The following is a 6,615-nucleotide window of genomic DNA, read 5'->3' as shown; positions in this document are numbered from 1 at the left end:
GACATGACATCCCTCTTAAGTTAGGATTATGTTTACCCGAAAAATCGGATAACATTAAATTTATGTATGGTTCTAAGGATACGTGATAGCCTTTGATACAAATCGTATAGATAGATAGCAATACAAATATTCTTGACTATGCCAGTGGGAATAATGAATCAGAGAGAACGAATAAAATGAAGTAAAACAAGTACAAGGAGGTATCTTTTGTTCCAGTGTATTCAGTGTGTCCATAGCTTACAAGGATCCCCCTTTTATAGTAGAGGGTCATTACTTTATTTATAACAAAAAATAATAAAATAAAGCATATAGTGGAGGAACCATGATGATTTGTCTCTTCCTCGATTCCCGCCAAGATTCTCTCTCTTGGTGCGGTTGCAACGGCTCTTGTCTGTGAGCTCGATACTGGCTCGAACTCGTTACTGGGTCGAGCCTTTCGGTCTTGGATCGAGTTCGACCTTCGGGATGGGCGTCGCGCATTTCCGACCTCGAAGCAATGCCTTGCTGATCGATTTGGTCACGGGCTCGATAAGGTTATCGAGCCGGCTCCTCGAGTAGCCTTCGGACTCGAGGCTCGTTAGTACTGTCTTCGGAGCTCACTCCCGAAATTCCACCCCGACTTCTTACCACTTGAACTCAATCGAATGTAGGAAGGCCGAAATCTATTTCGACTATATATAGATAATCCCCTCATTTCTCACGAAGGATACGGTGAGAATCGATATGATTTTCGACGGTTCGATCAGGTTATAAGCTGACGTTTTAACATGGATCGATTATGACGTATGTGATAGATGTCCCATTGATTTAGTCTTTCAAGGTATTTAATGCTTGTCAGATGGCGGTGATGATGATGATGACGGTAGCAAGAGCGGATCCGAGGACGGGGAAGAGCCTGACAGAGAAGCAAACACCCCTGAGGATGATCAGGAAGCTTAGTTCTTAATTTTTTACATTTGTAATCAATCATGTAGAAATTTTTGTATATAGACAACTTGGCCGACTTGTGAAGACTTTATACGTGCCTTACAAATATTTTCACAAGGATCTTAACAATTTAATCAAATTTGGACTTTGTAGTCTCTATGATTGATTGTTTTTTCAGACTCGAAGTAGCGTAGCCCTTAGGCTTACTAGTTGAGTCAACGATTCGAACTCGAAAAAATATAACTCGTAGGCGTAATAGTCGAGTGAGTGCTTGCTTGAACTAGAAATGAAAGTAGCCCATAGGCTTTAGTCGTCGAGTGAATGATTCGAACTAGAAGTAATGTAGCCCACGGGTGTAATGGTCGAGTGAGTGCTTGCTCGAACTCGAAATAAAAGTAGCCCGTAGGCTTTAATCGTCGAGTGAATGATTCGAACTCGAAGTAATGTAACCCGTGGGCGTAATGGTCGAGTGAGTGATTGCTCAAACTCGAAATAAAAGTAGCTCGTAGGCTTTAGTCGTCAAGTGAATGATTCGAACTCGAAGTAATGTAGCCCGTGGGCGTAATGGTCGAGTGAATACTTGCTCGAACTCGAAATAAAAGTATCCCGTAGGCTTAGTCGTCGAGTGAATGATTCGAACTCGAAGTAATGTAGCCCGTGGGCGTAATGGTCGAGTGAGTGTTTGCTCGAACTCGAAATAAAATTAGCCCACGGTGGGCGCCAAACTGTTTATCCGAAAAATCGGATAACGTTAAATTTATGTATGATTCTAAGGATACGTGATACCCTTTGATACAAATCATATAGAGAGATAGCAATACGAATATTCTTGACTATGACAGTGGAAATAATGAATCAGAGAGAGCGAATAAAATGAAGTAAAACAAGCACAAGGAGGAATCTTTTGTTCCAGTGTATTCAGTTTGTCCATAGCTTACAAGGATCCCCCTTTTATAGTAGAGGGTCATTACTTTATTTATAACAAAAAATAATAAAATAAAACATATAGTGGAGGACCCATGATGATTTGTCTCTTCCTCGATTCCCACCATATAGTGAGCTCGATACTGGCTCGAACTCGTTACTGGGTCGAGCCTTTCGGTCTTGGCTCGAGTTCGACCTTCGGGATGGGCGTCGCGCATTTCCGACCTCGAAGCAATGCCTTGCGGATCGATTTGGTCACGGGCTCGATAAAGTTATCGAGCCGGCTCCTCGAGCAGCCTTCGGACTCGAGGCTAGTTAGTACTGTCTTCGGAGCTCACTCCCAAAATCCCACTCCGACTTCTTATCACTTGAACTCGATCGAACGTAGGAAGGCCGTAATCTATTTCGACCATATACAGATTACTATTTATCTCTTCTCTCATTGTTTTGGCATTTTTTCTCATATTTCCCCTTAGTTATTTCTTTTTCTCTAAAAGATGTGACCTTACAGATTCTATAGGTTACAACTTTATCCATGCGTTTTGGAAAACAGTCATCACTAAAAGGTGCTCTTCAAATATTTGAAACGTCTTTTTCTCTTCCCGTATTTAACAAGGTCATTTATACTGGATTTCAAAAGTCAGTCAATTCTGATATCTAACCATTCTTTGTTCCTATTTAAGCGCACCGAACAGTCAACAGAACTGCGTTGCTTTCGTCTCTCAACGGAAGGTCTCTCTTTGAAGCTTTTGCAACTTCAAGGTCTGCTTTCTTTTTTTATATATATTCTGCTTTATACTAATTTTATGATTAGAATAGTGAAAATTGACTACTCTGGTTAGTTTGTGGGATGCAGAGGAAGTACAAAATGAAAAAAGGCAAAGTTCTTTATTGGCAGTTTCTGAACTTCAAGGTTTTCCTACTTTCTTTCTTTTCCATATGTTCTGCTTATTAGAAGTTTATAATTTAAAAATAGTATATGTTGACTATTTTATTTGGATTATTTAGATGCAGATGAAGCGTAAAATAAAAAGACGCATCGCAATGAGAATGATTGACAGTAATGAGGCAAGTCATGAAGTGATAAGCTTGACACAAGACTTCGCTGTATTTTCTTTCCCTTTTTCGTTTTGTGGGGTTGGCTCATTTCGTATTGGTTTAAATTGGCTATTTCTTTTCGATATAATAAAAAAGAAGAAACTTTATTTCTGCATTTGACATTTAGTGCGAAGATCGGTACTATAATAAACTCATTTTGTAATGTTTCTTGGATTTTAACAAATTAAACTCTATGAAGCGGTTATTTTTCCTCTACTGATAAGTAAATAAAGAAGCTATTCAGAATCGGTTGCTATTAATTCATTCAAACTTAAGGTCTTTATATGTGTGTGATGAATAAAACATACAAACAAAAAATATACACATAAGTTACGTTTATAATAAGAAGATGCAAAAAGTTGAATAAAAATCGGTGGCAGGAAGTATAGCCAAAAGGCATCACCGGTTTACTTTATGCATTTTTTTGTTGTACTGCTGGGACTACCTCTTTTATTTTAATCCTTTAATTAGTGTAAAACAAAAAAATATAGGTGCAATTTTCATTGATTTTTGGTTTGAAAATATATATCTATGATTGAAGTTATAAGTATGTATGAGTATATTATTTCTAGAAAGGAAACTTGCATATGTTTATGTAAGTTGTTTCAGATGTGTACTTTTTAGTCATTACAAACCTGTCATTTTGTCCTTCAATTCATGCTTCCACATTTTGTGCATACAGATAATTATTATATTATTTTAAATAAGATTATTTAACGAACCAAAAGAATGGTTGATAGAGCATACATTTTCCATCAAGAACTAATTTTTTGGGCAGGAGTAAAATATTTCTTACCCAAAAGTTATTCTCTTTACTGGAAAAAGTTATTTGTTATCTGATACCCTTGCGACAAAAGGGTTTGTTTTTGTCAAAGATAAACGTCAATTGTGTTCTAAATTTATGTCTAGATTACATCGTAAGTATTAGTTTGAAATATTTAATTTATACAATCTACTTTTAGATATTTATAATAAAAGTTTTAAATTTATTTATTTTAAATACATAGTCATATGTAGTCTCCGAAAACAAGAAAGGTATTAAATTTAAGTTGACAGGACAAGAGACAATTGTTCTGCTAATATAAAAGTTTGTATTTCATTTATATATTATCATCTTTTAATATACGAATAATTATAATTTAAATATTTTTATTTTCATAATTAGTAGTCTTAAAATGAAATTTATCTAAATTTTCCTTTTAGTCTTTTATATTCTTAATATTTTGTGAATTTTTTAATTAGATAAAACTTAAATTTATTGGTATTATATTCGACCGCGCATCGCGCTGACAACTTTACTAGTTTAATCTAAATTTGTTTTTGATCGTAGGATTATTAATTTGGACATTAGTAATCCGGTTAGATCAATATTTATTTGATCGTCTTTATGGGATAAAGATTAGTTTATCTCATTAACTAAATCACATAGATAGATGATGCATATAGAGATATGATCATTGAACCGACTCATTGGATAATTCCTAATGGTTAGAATTACCATAAACCGTCAATAGGATATTCTCTTGAAGAATGTGATGTAAGAGTTTCCTTTGACCTGAGATCGCCATAGTAATTGACAAGTTATTTATTGTGCTTTGATACTAGACACCTATGGCCCTAGGGCGATAGTTGAAAGAATACTGGGTATGATTAAATACTTGTAGAATTAATGATTGAACAAGATAGAATCTGTCAACTCTTGGTAATGAGTTTAAGCTCTATGTTGTCATAAATTATAAACGACCAAACTAAGACCTTGGCCAGGGCAATTGAATGAAAGAAGAAAAGAGTTTCTTAGGTCATTTAATGGTCGATTATATTCGACATGAACACATAGTTGGTCGCCTATTAGGATTTGATAGTTGAACCATATCCTAAGGTGATCCAGAGCTATAAGGACAGAAGGAATTATTATATTATTCTTCTATAGGTTCTTGAGAGTAAATTGTATACTTCATTCTATCCGGTCGTTAAGGAGTGTTGCTAGACGCCACCCTTGATTAGTATATTGATGTGATCAATTTACTACCAGTTTAGTATTGAACCTATGAGGTCGCACACTAATGAGTGTTCTGCTCTTTGCTAAAGGATTAATTATTTTATTGTTTGGTAATTAAACTATAGAATTTAGTTAGTCAAATAATTTAAATTATTAGTCCAAATAAAATATTATTATATTCTTTGCTAGCACAGATGATATAATTAATATTGTGAATAAATTAAAATTTTCTATTTGGAATAAAAAATTAAATTATATCTATTGGTTGAAATATATATGTGATATATTTAATTAATATTTATTTATATAATTATATATATATATATAATATTAATTTAAAAGGTTTATAAGTTAGAATCCAAATTTGAATTGAATAACTAACATGTAAAGTCCACAAAGGGACTTGTCGGCAGTTTCATCCCAATTGGAATGGGATTAATATTTTCCTTAATATGAAAAGTTCATAAATAAGATAATCCAACTTTGAGTTGGAGGAATCACGTGAAGGACTCGGCAGTCACGTTTTCATTAGTTACATGATTTTCTAATTTTTCATAAAATTTCTTGAAGTTTATTTTGGAATAAACTTTTACCCTAAGTAAATCATTACCTCAACCAAATAGAAAAATGGTTTATAGGTAATGTTATATAAAGGGTGATGGAAAACATTTGCCGTAGCAATTTTTGAGAAGAAGAATCACCTTGTGAAAGTGAGAGTGCAATACAAGCCAAGAGAGAGAATACCATTACAAGAAAAGTATTTCTTGTTCTTCTAACATTGAGTTGATATTTTTGAGAAAAATTTCACCACAATATTTTGTTCAATTTGTTCGCCGGTTTCATTGATCAAAGAGTTGATAGAAAGGATCGGTCTCAGTGTGGATACGCATAGAATCTTCGCACTATCGAAGAATTTTTGAAACGAGTCTCTCTTCACCAGGTACATCTGTCACGACCCAAACTAACCTCTGTCGTGATGGCGCCTATCGTAGAACTAGGCAAGCCGACTCATTTCCAAAACAAATCGATATATTCATTTCAAAGAAAATTTCAAGATTATTTAACATAAAATTTCCATTTAAAGATTTTAAATCAAAGAAAAATAGAAGTGCGGAAAAGAAAAGCCTGACATCGGGATGTCACTAGTCATGAGCATATACTACAATCTGTCTAATAATATCAAGGCTAACTCAGCCCATAAAATAGCTAAATATAACTAGAGGAAGATAAGAGAGAGAAGAGCAAGGGTTGCGATCACCAAACAGCTACCTTGCTATCTCCAAAAAAATCTGCAACCAGAACACTCAATAACCGCTACCATGTCCAGCTACACCTGGATCTACACACAAGGTGCAGGGAGTAACGTGAGTACGCCAACACAGTAAGTAACAACAATAAATAAAGATTGAGCAGTAGTGACGAGCAATAAAGCATATAACGTTCATATCAGGAAATCTCAGTAAAATACCACATGCTCTTAAAAAAATCAGGATTTGAATCAAACATCGCGTTTAAACCCAGTTCCAGTAAAAAAAAAATCATTTAAAGACATTTTTTCAACAGTTTCTCAAACAAAGGCTCAATGCAAAGGTGAGCAAAAATGATGAAATCATAAACAGCCCCTCGGGAAAAACATCACTCATATACAGCCCCTCGGGCAAACCTCA

General features: G+C 34.6%; 1 long non-coding RNA gene across 2 annotated transcripts; it reads left to right on the top strand.

Moving 5' to 3' along the window:
* Positions 1–2,291: 2,291 nt before the first annotated feature.
* LOC104094546 (uncharacterized) lies at positions 2,292–3,165 on the top strand. 2 transcript variants are annotated; one of them, XR_685927.4, is made up of 3 exons: positions 2,292–2,613; positions 2,694–2,764; positions 2,860–3,165. It is a non-coding gene; the product is annotated as an uncharacterized lncRNA (long non-coding RNA). The 2 variants fall into 2 exon arrangements; XR_004506657.2 differs by lacking the exon at positions 2,292–2,613 and having other exon boundaries at positions 2,622–2,764.
* The last annotated feature ends 3,450 nt before the right edge of the window (positions 3,166–6,615 follow it).

Source organism: Nicotiana tomentosiformis, chromosome 6 (assembly GCF_000390325.3).
Source record: "Nicotiana tomentosiformis chromosome 6, ASM39032v3, whole genome shotgun sequence".
NCBI classification, from domain to species: Eukaryota; Viridiplantae; Streptophyta; class Magnoliopsida; order Solanales; family Solanaceae; genus Nicotiana; species Nicotiana tomentosiformis.
The sequence above is the reverse complement of the archived record's forward strand: the minus strand, read 5'-3'. Positions and strand labels throughout refer to the sequence as shown.